The sequence below is a fragment of the Crotalus tigris genome, unplaced genomic scaffold (assembly GCF_016545835.1).
Source record: "Crotalus tigris isolate CLP2741 ecotype Arizona unplaced genomic scaffold, ASM1654583v1 scf7180000018172.2679963, whole genome shotgun sequence".
Classification (NCBI taxonomy): domain Eukaryota; kingdom Metazoa; phylum Chordata; class Lepidosauria; order Squamata; family Viperidae; genus Crotalus; species Crotalus tigris.
In genome coordinates, this window is record NW_024096864.1 from 254,803 (window position 1) to 271,747 (window position 16,945).

General features: G+C 42.4%; 1 protein-coding gene across 4 annotated transcripts in view; it reads left to right on the forward strand.

The window, feature by feature from the left end:
* The first annotated feature begins 781 nt into the window (after positions 1 to 781).
* The window catches only part of ACSL4 (acyl-CoA synthetase long chain family member 4), a 46,403-nt gene continuing 30,239 nt past the window's right edge, over positions 782 to 16,945 (forward strand). For 3 of the 4 annotated variants that reach the window (XM_039348715.1, XM_039348716.1, XM_039348719.1), the window contains exon 1: positions 1,493 to 1,639. The gene's annotated coding sequence lies outside the window, so the exon portion shown is untranslated. Of the gene's footprint in view, positions 800 to 1,492; positions 1,640 to 16,945 lie in introns of those variants that run through there. The other variant, XM_039348718.1, reaches the window with a different exon arrangement.

A 16,945-nucleotide genomic window follows, 5' to 3' on the forward strand; every position in this document is an offset into this window, starting at 1 on the left:
GGGCTACAAATATTCCCCTTTATTATGACTTATTTCTGAGTAGAATGTTCGCTCATTCATTACGTCCAAACGATGATGAAGCATTCAGTTGTGCTTGTGGATGGACAATTTTGAAATATCCAAAGGCACACAAATATATCAACATTTAACTGAAAAACGAAGAAACAAGATATTTATATTGCCAGTCATGAAGGATATTTGAAGATCATCAGCCCCTCTCCGCAACAGTTTCTATTTTAGCCGGTCAACTTTTGCAGGAATGAAGTAATTACATTAAGATGGCAAGATCTCACTGTAGTTCATTTGTGCCTATCGTGTGTGTGTGTGTGTGTGTGTGTGTGTGTGTGTGTGTGTGTGTGTGTGTGTGTGTGTACACATATATGTATACACACACCTCTCTGCATATGCACACACATCTATCTATCTATCTATCTATCTATCTATCTATCTATCTATCCATCCACCTACCTATGTGTGTACACACACACACACACACACACACACACACACACACACACACACACACACACACACACACACACACACACACACACACGGACGGACAGATAGACAGACTCAGAACTGACAGACATTTCCAACGTTAACAGATACGGCTCCGGAATGGCTACTATAGAAGAAGCCATACATTCTAGAAAGAAATACATTCATTTTTTGTTTTCTTTCCCTGGGGACCGCCCGATCGCCTCATCGGATCGTTAAGCCTCGTGCCACCATTCCTCGGGGCTTGATTGGAGAACGCCGATCGATCCACGCCAGGGAGGATCAGCACCCGCAGAAGGTGGGCGCGTGATGCAAAGCCCCGAGGGGGCTTTCTGGGAAGAGGAGCGAGGGGGGATTTTGGGGGGGGGGAACTGAGGCGAGGAGACGGATGCCACCCAGCCCTGGCGAAGGTTCCTCGCCCCGGGCAGGCCGTCCTTTCCCCCCTTCTCCTGATTGGGGCGGGGTGTGTGTGCGTGCAAAAGGGTCGCGGGGTTGCGCTTTGCAGCAGCCTCTTCAGTCCCTCCAAAGCGATCCCGGAGCTCCCCGCTGGGCCAACCCCGGGAAGGGCTTTGGGGAGGCTGGCAAAGGGTTGCACGGCTTGGGGGGCGATTGCACGACGATGCACTTGGCCCCTTGAGGGGGGGTCGCCTAAAGAGGATGCTGCAAAGGGGGCCCTTTTCTTGCACGGAGGAAGAATGCAAACTCCTCTTCCTCCTCAACTCCCGCCCCTCCTTGAGATGCAACAGCCAGTCCTTCCCTACTCCAAGGACTGCCCCCCCCTCCCCGAAGCAGGTCCTTTAGCAACCCAGGCTACGCGGGAGAACGGCTCCCCGCCTTTGCAACCGGCGCTCTTCGACGTTTGCAAAGCCGGCTCCGGGCTCGCGCCGGCCCAGCAACCTGCCCCGCCCCGCCCCTTTTCTCCTCCCAGAGGCCTCCGGGAACGTCCATCAGGCTAGCCCCGCGGCGATTGGCGTCTCCCCACGCCGGGTCCCGCCCCCCCCGCGCGCTGCCTCCCTCGCGCGCCCTCGCTCAGCCATTTTAAACGGCGCGAGGCGGCGCCGGTGACGGACGAGGGGGATTCGCGTCGCTGCCGCTCGGAGAGCCGCTCGACCCGCCGGGGACGCCTTTTCTCTTCCCGGTGAGTCCGGGGCTAAAGTGGAGGCCTCGCGGGCGACGGGGAAAGCGGCCCGCGCGGCGGTTCTCCGTTCTCTTCTGCCCTCCCCGCATCTCCCGTGGTCGTCGGGATGGGGCAGCCGGCGCTCTTCCCCGTGTCTGCGTCGGTCGGGAAAGGCGGATCCGGCTGGCTGGGTCTCCCCGCCACGTGCGGGCAGCAAGAGGGAGCTTCCCTCCCCTTGGGCTTCGGGGCAGCCGCCGGCGGATGAAGCGCCGATGGCTGCGGGGGTGGCTGGAAGGCCTTTCCGGGCAGGGCTGACCCCTTTCAGCTTCCCCGGAACCCGGCTCCTTTCCCTGGAAGCCGAGCGGATTCACGGGTGATGCTAGGTCCCCGGGTGGGTGCACGTAGGAACTCGGCTTTTCCCCGGGTTGCGGGAGGAATTGGACGAGGAGCCCCGAGGGGCGATCCATCCTGATGAATTGGCTGAGGATCCATCCTCCTGTTTTCTGCAGAAATTGCTCTCTCCCGTATTTAGCATATGGCAGACGCACCGCGATGGGTGTGGATTTGCCTACAGGTGTCAGGCAGTCAGCCTCTGTGTTTCCTACCTGTACAGGCTCTGATCTCTGGGGAGATACAGGCGGAGACAGTACAGGTGCAGATACGTACAGAGGATGTAAGTTGGCATGCAAAGGAGGTATTTGCATGGGCAGTGAGATACAGATAAAGAGACTGTGTGTGTGTGTGTGTGTGTGTGTGTGTGTGTGTGTGTGTGTGTATGTACGTACATATATGTATGTAGGAGCAAGAAGCTGAAAACACCAGCCTGAAGATGACGAATGGGAGTTGGTCAAAACGTCGCCAAGACACTTCCAATTTGACGCGGGAGAAAACCCGAATAACCAAAGACCTACATACAAACACCCGCGAAAACCTCAGAAAATCAATATATGTGTGTATACACACACCATATACACATGCACTATACACACAGAATATGTTTGTGTGTGTGTGTGTGTGTGTGTGTGTGTATTATAAATACAAATGTTCATGGACAAACTAACTCTGCTGTGTTAGCATTCGAAACGCCTTGATGCTTTGTAATAATTTTTGTTTAAACAATGATAGGTTAACTTTTTACCATCTTGTATGCTGCCTTTCATGAGATGGGCAGCTACGTGAATTTGACAAGCAAAAAAAAATTATACACACGCGCGCACACACACACACACAACACACACACACCAGAGGACTGGTGAAATATTGAGCTGGCTGCATTGTTAGTAATACCTGCTCTTCTCCCTATATTTGTTTATTTTTGCTCTTACCATTTTAAAGCCTGTACTAATAATATGAATAATTGTCCTGTAAATATTGTTTCTAGCTTGGTTGTACGTTGCCTATTGTCGTTTGTGAAATAAGCAGCCATATAAATTTGACAAGTGTATGCAAAGTGTATGCATATATGTACAGGTATATATGAGAGAGATAGCCTTGTTAATTTAAAAAAAAAATCTTGTATGGATGGCTTTTAACCCCTTTAATGCTCAAAGAAGATCTGTGAGGCAAATTACATAGTTTAATGAGCTGAAAAGCACCGACTGATGTTTGCCCATCCATTCCCTAAGAGTCCATTTCAACCATATGTAAAAAGGTAGAGTTTGACTGTTTCCTGAAGAAAGAAACTTTTGAAAATTAAATGCTTCCTCATTCAGATACAGATGTTGTATCTGTTGTCTGACGAAGTCTACTGCTTTGCTGGTGAGGGAACCCCTCCCTCAAAGGATTTCCAGAGAGCTGGCATCTGTGCCAGCCTTGGAGGTATATTCATTTTCTCTCATTGCAATATCTGGGAGGAATCGGAACCTTCTCTTGAAGGTGAGAACCTACCAGAATGTTGGTAGAACTTTTGATAAGATATGACTTTGTAGAACTTGCTCCTCTCTGTCTTCTGTTTCCTATCCCAGTGAATCTTTTAAGAGAGCAATTTCAAAAGGGATGAGATATTTGCGGGACTTCTTAACCTTGACCACTTGACGATGGGTGCACTTCAGCTTCAGAAATTTCCCACATCTTCCAGTTACCAAGGTTGAGAAACGCTAACTTATTGCAACAGAAATGTTTAAAAAGATACTGTGGTAACTTAAACTCTTAATTCATCCTGGCGTAATATCCAGGATGTATTAATGTGTTAATATCCTGACCTATCAAAATAAATCTGGTCATTTTGAGGGGACAGAAAGTTTCAGATGTTGCCATTCTATATTTTTATGTAGAATACTCTAGTACTTTTAAAAAAATGGGGAGAGGGTTTTTTGTTTTTGTTTTTTTTTGCTCAAACCCCTTCCTGTACTTCTCCCTTTTGTATGCTTACTTGGAGATAAAGCCCCATGTTGCAGCCAAGTCATTGACATAGTAATGCACTTATAAAACAGATCTTTCACTTTCAATTATATTAGTATGTAGACAGATGAATGTGTGGCTGATCCATCCAGTCTGATCATCATCTTACTAGGAAAAAAGATACCAATAACTACAATACAATACAGGACGGCGGGGGGGGGGGGGAGAATAAATGGTTATGCTCTTTTGTTTGCAGAAATGAATTTTCTATTCCAACAGAGCATATACTTAAAGCAACAGTAAACTATTTAAATGTCCAAGAGAAGGGTATTATTTTAGAGTTACATTTTATTGTTTGTTTTGTTACTAAACTTATTTTTGTTTATTTTATGTCAATCACCTGAGGTTTTTTTTAAAACTAAGGAGACTAACAGCAGCGCAGAGGTCTACTTAGAAGCCCTGTCTAACCTCAGTGGGACCTGTTCCCAGGGAATGGTCATTGAGTCATCAAGTGCTGGGCTTGACTTGGAGGAAGATTTCATTTTGTGTGCACATTGACCTGGGAGTGAGACCCGCTAAGCCAAGTCGTTTTAGTTCCAAATTAATACATAAAGTCATTTGTGGATGTTGTCCTTACATTTTAATATTCAGGTTTTATTGCGGCTTTGAGGAAGGAAAATAAATATGTGTTGTCTTCATAGCAATGACGCTCCATTGAGTATTCAACGGCTAAAATAAACCCCTCCCTGTTCTCGAAAGGGCTCTCAGATTATTTGATAACAAAGTTTTTTTTTAAAAAAAACCAATAGGAATGTTCAGTTAGAAAACAATGGTGGGAAATGAGAGGTGAAACAAATATACAGATGAAGAATCAAACGCCACCTCTAAAGATGTGGAAACTGGATGAAGGCCAATTCTTTGAGACGAAAAAAGAACAAGAAAAGAAAGTAAAATAGAGGAAGGAGCAAATCTGAAAAAGCCCAGGTAATCTTTAATTTATGATTGGTCACTAGACAACCATTTGAAGTTACAACAGACACCCCCCAAAGCTATTTATGACCCCATTTCAGACTTACAGGTGCTGCAGTGCCCCAGCCATTCGTCCTTACGACTGACTACAGAGAAGCTGCAAAAGACCTTTGCTTATCTACTCCATATTCCCCATCATAGGTCCCTGCAGTCTGGGGCCTGCTTTCACCTCCCCCCCCCCACCAGGTTTGCTTAACAACTCCAGTGGGGGTTCATTAAGCAAGGCGATCATGCAGCCGCCTCGCTTAATAACCATCACAACTTGTTGCCATAATGAGCAGTCTCCATTGACGCTAGTCCAGGAGTATCTGTACTGCAGGAATAGAAGGTGATTGATCGTCTGAGAGAAAATTCATGAGAACACCGTAAATAGTGAGGACAACTGTAGGCATCAGGTAATGAGCAAAGCTGGAGTAGGGGTTGCATTCTAGCTATTGGGGATGCACGTGCTGCTCCTCCAGGATTGATGCTGCTATTTCTAGATCTGGCCCCAGGTGATTTACTGATCCAGTAGCAGAGGGAATAATATGCAAAAATCACATTATACAAGCAGAATATTCTTGTCAGTATGAAAAATACCCGAGTAGATGTAACCGAGCTGTTTCCTCTGTGAGATAAAGAGGAATGACAGCATTATGGAAAACAGAATTTGACTGGGAAATATTGCCTTTTTGCTTTAGCTACGGAATAAAGGATGCAAATCAGGACTTTTTTTATTTTAGACCGGGTTCATCAATGACCGTGCCCTGCTGCAGTGGTTATTTTTCCTTGTGTTGTTGGACCTCATTCAGTTGCTTACATTTTCTTCTATAGGTTGAGGCAGGGTCTTAATTAGATTCCAGATTAGATCCCTTCCTCCCCCATGCACCATCTGGATTTCTGTCTTTTCATTTCTCGGCTCTCAAGCGGGTGTGTGTGTGTGTGTGTGTGTGTGTGTGCAAACCCATTCTTTCTCATCCTTAGAGACAGTCACATCTTTCTGAGTTCAGATGAGCTGGCTTCCTCGTGTCCTTAGTTGCTCACAGCACAATCTCTTCCTTTTCACTCCCCCTTCCTAGACACAACGCAGCTCAGCTCGGGAGACTGGACTCCCGGATGTGGCCTGATGCTGATGTAACAGGCTGGGAAAAAAAAAAAAAAGACCTGGAAAAAGTGATTCACTTCTTAGGAGAATCCAAGGTTGTGTATTTCATCCTGTCGATTAAGATAAGAAAGGAAAGAATACTGCAGATTTGACAAGCGGGAGGAGCTTTCTTTCTCCAAGGATAAAAGAACCTCAGTTGCATTTTTACCTTTCATTGGGAAGAAATAGATTCAAGTGGCATTTTTAAATGTGGCAATATAAAATTTCAGCTTGGCATAATGCTGTGTTTTGGAAAAGTAGATAAGTAGCAGGATAGTTTAGTTTATGCCAGCATGTTATTAAATATGTTATCTCTTGCATTACTGATGAACAGTGCGTGGTTTTTGTTTTTATTACTGTTTTGTCAACGTTCCTTTAGGAAGCATCATCAAACAATTATTAAAATAAAGGTGTATCAAAGTATAAAGACAGGTGATTGAACATGTCTTTGCAATAAGCATGGTCTCCTTAAGCCAAGCTTGATTCCTGGAGATAATATGGAGGTGAGCATATAATTTTCATAGTAACCCTATGGATTTTATTTTTTCTTGCCTTCTTTTGGGATGTTTTTCTGGTTTTTGAGTGAGCTATAGGATTTTTTTTGGTGGGGTGTCTCCTATCTAACTACCAACTAGTTCTCATCGTTCTTAGCTTTTGGAGGGATTCACCAAATTTGATTAGGTGTTGCTAGTATGACATGAGCGGTGTGGTGGCCTAGTGGTGAAGACAACAATAATGATGATGATGATGATGATGATGGAAGGGACCTTGGAGGTCATCTAGTCCAACCCCCTGCTCAGGCAGGAAACCCTACACCATTTCGGACAAATGGCTGTCCAGTCTCTTCTTAAAAACTTCCAGTGTTGGAGCATTCACCGCTTCTGGAGGCAGGTTGTTCCACTGGCTAATTGTTCTAACTGTCAGGAAGTTTCTCCTTAGTTCTAGGTTGCTTCTCTCCTTAATTAGTTTCCATCCGTTACTTCTTGTTCTGCCTTCAGGTGCTTTGGAGAATAGTTTGACTCCCTCTTCTTTGGGGCAGCCCCAGAGATATTGGAACAGTGCTATCATGTTAAACTAGACATACCCAATTTCTGCAACCGTTCCTTATATGTTTTAGCCTCCAGTCCCCTAATCATCTTTGTTGCTCTTCTCTGCACTCTTTCTAGAGTCTCAACATCTTTTTTACATCATGGTGACCAAAACTGAATGCAGTATTCCAAGTGTGGCCTTACCAAGGCATTGTAAAGTGGTCTTAATACTTCACGTGATCTTGATTCTATCCCTCTGTTAATGCAGCCCAGCATTGTGTTGGAAGATGCTCGCCTCCCAGTAGGTAGTTGCAGATGTTTCTCTCCTAGGGTGCAAAGAAGGTGCAAACTCCCTGTGGTGTCAGGAAGGGCATCCAGTCAGTAAATGCTCAGCTCCATCCAGTCTCCCTGACTCTACCCTGAATTAAGGGATTACAGGGTCATTAAAAGGGAGTTGCTATATAGTATGACATATCTCAGACATAGGAATTAATTGCTTTTTTAAAACATGCTATGTACTGTACTTATAGGAGTTGGTTGTCAGCCTGATAAAAATTGCAGCACCCAGTGTGTAAAGAAACCATAGTTATCGCTTTATGAGAAGAGAGGTGTGTGTTCACACTTCGGTGCATCATAAGGATATAAAGAAAAGGTCAAGAAAATCTCAGCCCTTATATACGCATAATACACTAGTTATACACAGAAAATAACTTACTAGCTAGAATTCTTGTATCATTTACAGCTTTTATCTTAGTACGTCTTCTTAAAGATCTAGTGTATTAAGTTCATAAAAATTAAGCTTGGAGGAAATGCAACAATCACAGTCAATTGAGGCATCTACCGATGTCTGACACTTGTTTTAGGTGGCAAATAGAATCACGTCTTTTTTTATAGCACTCAAACTATAAATACGATAAAACAGAAAGTGAATAGGATTATTGAAAGATCTTTCTACTCTTTCAATTAGGAGTTGACTCTCCTGTGTTAAATTACTAAATAATTGCAAGTAGGCATGTTTTGTGTTTTCTTTTTCTTTTCATCCCTCAAACAAACTGGTGTCAAAGTTTAAAGCCAAATAAATATTTTCAGTGGCAATAAAGGTAGTAAACTTGGCACTCCTTGCTTAACAACCATCTTGCATAGCAGTGAAAGTTCTAGTCCAGGGGTAGGCAACCTTGGCTCTTTTATGACTCGTGGACTTCAACTCCCAGAATTCCTGAGCCAGCCACTCTGACTCAGGAATTCTGGGAGTTGAAGTCCACTAGTCATAAAAGAGCCAAGGTTGCCTACCCCTGGTCTAGTCCTAATTAAGGCCTTAAGTTAGGGACTTACTGTACGGTAGGTACATGAATGAAAACTTGTTGCGAATGCATCCAGGAATCTACATTAGCTCATCACCTACATCTTCACAATCGAAGAAGATACGTTTTGAAGTATAAGCAAGTTAACAGAAAAATGGATAAATCTATTGATGTTTTGAGAAGCGAGTGATTCTTTATTACTATCGTAAAAAAGCATTCTGGGTAAACAAGATTTGTTTGACTCCAGATTTAATATGCCGGTTATTCCAATTATTTTGCTAGCACTATGGATTTGATAACATGTAAAGTATGGACATCATACAGCAGATAATTTTAGAGGGAAACATTCTTTTTTAGAAAACATCCAGGCTATAAGCTTTAATTCTTAAAAAATAAGCACTGTTCTCTAAACCTTTTTCCAAAACATACATAGTTTATCTCAGGATGTTGTTTCCTGTTTTGCTAAATTTTTATGTAAAATAAATCTGAGTATCAGATGCTGTAGGCAAGCTGAACTAACAATACCATTCTTTTGTTTTTAAATAGCTGAGGTGATTTGCTTCTGGCTTGTTCTCAGTGGCCGTAACTGGTCTTGTAACAATTCTGTTTGACTGTGTGAGTTGACAGATTACTCCTGTTTTTTCTCTAGGACATACTGAACCTATTAATGGGGAATATGGAAATATTTGAATGTTTTGTTTGTTTCCTTTGTTGATTAATATTTTTTCCTGCTCTGTTTTTGGAAGGTTTTGCACAACTTTTTCAGAAACATCTTTACTGAACAGCTTTAAGCAGCAGGTAAATATTTGGTTGCATTCGTGTTTAAGAAAGGATGGCAGCCTTTTCAACTCTGGGGCTTTATTTACTGTTTAGAAAGTATTGCATGTATTGAAATGTGTGAAGGACAGGCCAGAAGTTTTTATAGATGTTTTAAGTTTTGATGATTTGAGCTATAATTCTACACTGCAAAAGGAGCATTAACGTTCTACATTTGATAAATAATAAAAACATTAAAGCAATAACAAAACCATTAATCAATACAACTAATAAAATCGAGGACTACTTGTACTCAAAGTTACTAAGACTAGTTTGTGTTTATGCCAGTTTCTCTGGGGAAAAGACAGAGCCAGACTGGGAACAGACTTTTTGTGCAGTTCCCACATCCAGTTGTCATTTACAAATAAGACTTTAACAGGTTTGTAAATAGAGTTATTACACCAATTTGAGCTAATTGTGTTAATGACTTACGGAGCACAGATGCAATCTGTATTTAAGTTATAATGAAGTGGAGGCAAAAGTCCAAACTCTGGTTACGCCAACTGAAGAACTATTGCAGGAATCTGTGTGTGGTTAAAAATCTTAAAGAGAACAGTTACAATGGAGGTCTTCCCCTTTTAAATGCACGTTAGAGTTTTTGCATGTGTTGCTCTCTTGATGTAATTCTACCTTTGCTTCCTTCAGTGGTGACACACTGATGTCTTGTTGCACTGTCACACTTGTTTTGGCAGCCTGCCTCCACCAATCATCCTGCAGAGCATCCTTTGCCCCGGGTTTGGCCCATGATGCAACAAGCTTTTGAACTTGCTAGAATAAACTACTTGGTAGCCGGCTGTTAAGGGGATGCCTTATGTTTATAATTATAGTGATAAATGAATTCATCTTTTTTTTAAAGATTTCTTTCCCTCCGTGATGATCTGTAATTTCAAATATGGGGATGTTTTCACTGTGTATTAGTATACAATTCTTTTTTTCTTATCAGTCGGTTTTTCTCTGGTGAGTGTTTCATTACATTTTGTAAACAATTACAGAATTATAATTGATCAACCCTTTCAGAAATATTTCAAAAACATCTGAAGTGTCTCGGTTCTTGCATCAGTTCCATTACATTTCAGCATTAAATGACGATAATAAGAAAACAAAAAACATAAACCTCATAACCCATCCTTTTAAATGGTAGAGACCATTTTATTTTTAGTTCTGTTATGAGCATTTATGCCAATTTTTTTACATATCTGTACAGTTTCTTGAGCAGAAGAGGAAAGATTGCTTCCTGCAGAGTACAAAAGCTGGTATGACTGCTTCACTTTCAAGGGATTTTTTTGTTTTGTTTTAACTCCCAATGGATTCTTTATTGTAATTACTTAAATGGGACAGATTTTGTATCTTTCAAGTAGCCAAAGGGAACAGAAAGAAACTTGGAGGCAATTGATACAATTTTTAAATAAGATAGAAGCCTAATTCACTTCGGATATATTCATTTTTGAAAGAGAGAAAGGATTGCAACTTGACTTCTTAGATATTATATAATAAAGCAAAACGTTATAATGTGAGCTGGAATGAACACAAATCAGTTTCTGGGAACATCAGAAAAATAATGTGCCCTTTTGTTAAAAATGCGTCACGTGAGACGGTTGCCAAAATTTATTAGCTCGGAATTAAACCCAAGGGCATGAAATTGTTGTGCAATCTTATTGAAAACATCAGAAACACCTTTAGGTGGTTTTAGACAGGTCTAGGCGATATGAAACAAATCAGAACTGGAGGAAAAAGTATTTAATGGATTATTAGCATAGCAGCTAAAGGTCAATTTTATGAATAATGGTGTGTTTATGATCAGGGCCCTCTGAGGTGAAGCAATACTTAAAAAAAAAAAAAACCACAGTTGCCCTTGATACAAATTTGATAAAGATCGCTTGCCACTGATTTAAACGATATGAGAATTCTGATCAAATATTGTTTTGGACCTGTTCAGATTATCTTGACTCAGCCTCCCAGCCTTTTAAGGTAAGAAAGCATTCTGCCCTGGGAGGGGGGGAAATGCATCCTTCCTGTAGTTCAGTGGTTCTTAACCTTTCTAATGCCGCGACCCCATAATACAGTTCCCCATGTTGTGGTGACCCCCAACCACTTATACATTACCGGGTGCCAGGGGCGTGGCCAAAGAAAAGGGGGGAAAAATGGCGGACAGCCTTGTTTGGCGACCCCCGTGAAATGGTCGTTCGACCCCAAATGGGGTCCCGACCCACAGGTTGAGAACCACTGCTTTAGTTAAAATAATGCTTTTAACAATTACAGGTAGTTTCTCAACTTATGACCACAATTGAGTCCAACATTTCCATTGTTAAGTGAAACATTTGTTAAGTGAGTTTTGCCCATTTTATGCCACAGTTGTTTAAGTGAATCCCTGCAGTTAAGTTAGTAACCGGGTTGTTAAGTGAATCTGGCTTCCATGTTGATTTTTGTTTGTCAGAACGTTTCCAACGGGGATCAAATGATCTTGGGACACAGCAGAGAAAGTTGGTCAAAGCCTGTTCTGATTCACCCATTGAGACTTGGGCTATCCTGTTCTTTAAGCAATTATTTCCCAAAGCATCTCAAATCAATTAGAAACCAAGGGCCATGTTTATGCTTCCTTTAGACATGAATGATACAGGAATCAGTTTTCACCCTCAAGACTCAAGATCGTTCTGAGATTACTTAAAATCCAGATTATCTATCTGAATTATGCATCTCTCTGTCCATCCATCCATGCCCACAAACACACAAACATATTTCTCTTAGGAAAACACCATGTTAGCAGAACAATTAACCAGCAACTTTGTTATTATCCAAATTCCTTTACTTGCTCCTCTTATTTCTGAAAAGGCATCTTTTCACTGCCTAGACTTCCTTTCAGCCTCCAGATGGGGATGAAAAGAGTAATTTGCCTTTATCAAGACTGACATTTAGGTCATTTGCCTAAATCACCACAAACTTGACCATCCCCACAGTATAAAATGCTTAGGAAATTCTGTTTAGGAGCAATTGGCTCCTGGAACATAACAGAATAATGCTATCTGCTACTGGTTTATATTGCCTAACCAGTCTTTCTAAATATTGATTTCCTTTCAACTGTTGTATCATTCTTACAGCAACATTCTTTTTTTTTTAATCACCTCCCTTGTTACAGATTTTGCAGACAGAATTGTATCCACAATCACCAACGCTGGTAGTTTTTAATTTGAATTTCAATTTATTCTTCAAAAGCGTTTCCTTCCTATTGAGGGTGATTTCCTCAATTTTAATTTGTGTGTGCCATTCCATATATTACTTTATTAAACACCAGTGTGGAACTTTTTCTTCTTTCATCCCGATACGTATTGCTGAACTGCATTTTGAAAGATGTTGACTCACAGAGCTGGAAACGTAGGTCTGAAAGAAAATATACTTCTGTGGGTCACAATGTGCTTGTGAACAGTGGGAGTTGATCCTTGCTTCATGTGTGAATCATCCCCCACGTACTGAGCCACTGGTCTGGGGCGGTCTTGTTCCACGGTTCAGCAGAAGTGGCTTGTTAGAAGGAAGAAGGGGTGAATAGGTCAAAGAGAGAAGGCACAAGTTAACAAGTGGGGCGGGCCAATGGGAAATGACCAACTGTAACCTAGAATCATAGATTCACAGGGCTGGAAGGGACCTTGAAGGTCTTCCAGTCCAACTCCCTACCCAAGGCATGGCACCTTATATCATCCAGGACCAATGGTTGTCCAATCTTTTCCTGAAAACCTCCACCACAACTCTGAAGACAAGCTGTTCTCATTGTCAGGAAATTTCTGTTTAGTTCCAGATTGGCTCTCCTTTGGATGAATTTCAACCTATTGCTTCGTGTCCTGCCCTCAGGTGCTACGGACAGTAAATTGACTCTTCTTCCCTGTGACAGCCCTCAAATAATGGAGGAAGTCCATCCTGTCACCCCATAAGCCTTCTCTTCGTTAAGCTAAACAGTTCCCTTAACTGTTCATCATACGATTTAGCCTCCTCCAGACTCTTTATCATCTCTGTTGTTCTTCCCTCTACATCTTTTTAGAGTCTCAGCATCTTGTTTTTTTTTTTTATCTTGGTGGCCAGAACTGGACACAAGTGTGGCCTCACCAGTATAGTATAGAGCAGAGGTCCCCAACCTTTTGGGCACCAGGGACCGGTTCCGTGGAGAGAGGTTTTTCCGCGGACTGGAGGGGGCGTGGTTTTGTGTGCTGCCTGCATACGGATGGGGCTTTGCTTGTTTGTGCGGACCGGTTGCTGCCATGCCACAGCCCGGTACCAGTCCACGGACTGGGGGTTGGGGACACCTGGTATAGAGCAGTACTATCACTAGTACCTGGTATAGCTTAGTTCTGAGAAAGGGAAGAAGGGAAGAACCTGCAGGATGTGGGGCCGGGAGCTGCTTTGTGGAGCAGGGAAAGAAGCAGCATCCAAACCCAGCACCAGCAGGATTGTTCTGGGTTTCTCCTCAACCATGGCTGGCCCAAAAACGGTTGAGTGAAATTTCCTCTCGATTCAAAACAGAGCCTTTTTCTCTGCCTCATGTGCATCTCTTCTTCTTGATTTGTGGAGGTCAATTTCATCAGTGTGCAGGTTCTCACAAAGTTGGGGAGTTCAAGTTTGCCTTGTGGGTGATTTGCCTTTCTCAGAGACTTGTCTGCATCACACAAGATCTTGGTCAGGAATTTCCAAATCCCCAAAACGTGAATGGTTACCTTTTAATCTTCATGGTTTGTGAAACTTTTGAGCAGCCAGAAGAAGAACAATGAGCAGGGCTGGTTTTTCTGATGCAACTGATAATTTCCACATTTTTCATCCTTGGCTATATGCTGGGCTTACGTAGTTTCCTGCCCTCAAACATCTTTGGGCTCCCAGATTGAGGAAGAAAAGTTGGAACTTGATGATGGCACTTCTTCATTTAGATCTTTCCATCCCCGTGATATTTAAGAATTGTATCACTCTCTTAACTGATTCTTTTGGTGTTGCTCTCCTTCATGTTGACCCCGTTCTTGGTGCTTTGTTGTGTGAGCATCTGTGTGCTTGAAAAAGGGCAGGAGAAGTTGTGTATTTTCCCTCCTCTATTCACCCCCCCCCTTTTTTTATGTCAGGCTCTTTAACTCATTTTCTATTTTGAATTGTTGATTTAGGATTGATTGCACTGAACTGCAGTTGCAATTCTATTAAGAACAGACCTATTGTTAATTTATGATTGTATCCCACAGTAACCTTTGGACTACCTCGGCTGAGTTAAATGCCACAAACCCAACCCAATCTTAACAATTAGGTGCTTTTAGCATGTCATCCAAAGAGCATTAGAAGCTTATTCAAATGGTGGCACTATGAAACCGCTGACTCCTTTCCCCTCAAAAGAAGGCAGGTTTTGAAATGCCTCCCCGCTTTCAGATGTGGCAACCGCTTCAGAAAAATAAAAGATATGATTATTTTAAGGTCGCATAACTGGTTTTGCAGTTTGTATGTTCCCAGCACACATTTTTAACTGAAATGTGCAACTATATACCGTGCAAGGGGGGGAAAGGGTATAAATGCAAAGAGTGAATGGAGAAATAGTGGTGCAACCTGCGTTAGATGGCTTTCTCGATTCATCTAAGTCGGTTTCCCTAAGTTTCCAGCCCGATGCGGTTGTGTTACTGTTAACGAGGAACAGCAGAGTCCCCAATATTGTGGACCCCCTGGCATGGAGAATGAAGGTGGACATCACTGGACCGAATAGAGACCTCCGTTCCATTCTTGGACATTTTATTTTGCACCGTCCCACGTCATTTGATTATTTGACTGTATGTAGCACGGCTGAGTGTCTTGAGCAGTGGTTCTCAACCTTTCTAATGCCGTGACCCCATAATACAGTTCCCCATGTTGTGGTGACCCCCAACCACTTATACATCACCGGGTGCTAGGGGCGTGGCCAAAGAAAAGGGGGGGGGAATGGCGGACAGCCTTGTTTGGCGACCCCCGTGAAATGGTCGTTCGACCCCAAATGGGGTCCCGACCCACAGGTTGAGAACCACTGGTCTTGAGTAATTTGCTAATCATTTCTTCAACTTGAAAGGTTACAATAGGACATTGCTAAGATGTGAGCGTGCAGATGGAAGCATATCATAAGCATATTGCTGGTGAACAAGTATCTAAAATTGCTAGCAACAGCAGTGGGCTGTTCTAAAGAAATCTACATACAGCATATTTCAAGTAGCCTTAATGATATTGCAGCTGAATCATTTAAAAGAATACCATTAATCCAAGGTTATGGGTTTTTTTTTTCTCGATACAAAACTTAATGTGAGTAATTTTTTTCCTGCATTAGCTATTTAAAAATGCAAAAGCGATCAAAAAAAATCAGACCAGGATGCCAGATTGGATCTTGAGACAGGATGTCTGGATAGTGGAAGATTGTGTGGGTGTCCTGTCAGCCTCCTGGGCCAGAATGGGGTGATTAGAATCAATCCTATCTTGAGTAGGTTCACCATGTTCACTATCTTGGATTGTCTTCAAAAAGGCAGAGATGCTATTTTTTTTTTAAACTTTGATAACAACTAAACATGTATTCTGTTTTTGATCCTGAAAATTGAGTCTAATTTGGCTACTCTTCTGCTTATTATCAAATTAAATCAATATGACAAATTAGTTTATGCACATCTTATGTGATTTAGGTGCAATTAATGTGGCAGTTGATTTGAAAAGCCTTGTTATTTCAGAGTCTGACACAAAACATCAAGTCTTATAATGGCCTATGACAGTGATGGCGAACCTTTTAGAGACCGAGGGCCCAAACTGCAACCCAAAACCCACTTATGCATCGTCTGGTGCCGGGTGGGTGTGGCCCATTGGATGGGCGTGGCTGCGGTGGTCACGGCAGACTGGGTGGGACTAAAAAGTTCAATCAATCAATTCCAACTTTGCAAGATCTTTTTTTTTCCCGCGAGAAGTTGAAATTGACTGATTGAACCTTTTTTTTTTTGCACATGGCGGTGGAGGCCTAAAGCGAAAAGGTTTTATAAAACCCAGCTGAAGGCCTAGGATTGGGGCGATGGCGCGCATGCCCACAGAGAAGGCTCTGAGTGCCGCCTCTGGCACCTGTGCCACAGGTTCGCCACCACTGGCCTATGAAATTAATCCTGTGTCTATGTAATATTATGCTACTTTTAAGTTCAACTGTTCCTGAAGGTGATTTTTTTTAATAGTATGGCCTTTTGCTGTGACTCCAGACATTTTAAAGATACCAAGTTCATGTGAAAGTGGACATCATGTCCCTTGGTTCCAACCTGAGCCCATTTAAGAAGGGTACCTTGGTGGTGCAGATGGGGTCTAGGACAACTCTCCATGGCCAACTTGCCACAGGATAATTCAACGTTGTATTGATCATTTCAGTTACTTTTATTGTTGGCCACATTTTTGTCGAAATTATCGTAACTCTTGTATTTCTGGATTGACTTTCTTAATTTTATTTTTATTGGCCACGGCTCCGTTGGAAATTAATTAAATTACCTTTTGTACAGGTAAGCCCTCGACTTACCACCACAACCGAGCCCAGAATTTATGTTGCTAAGTGAGAAACTTGTTAGGTGAGTTTTGCCCCATTTTATGACTTTTCTTGCTACGTTTGTTAAGTGGATCACTGCGGTTGTTAAATTAGTAACACTGTTGTTAAGCGAATCTGGATTTCCACTTGACTTTGCTTGTCAGAAGTTCACAA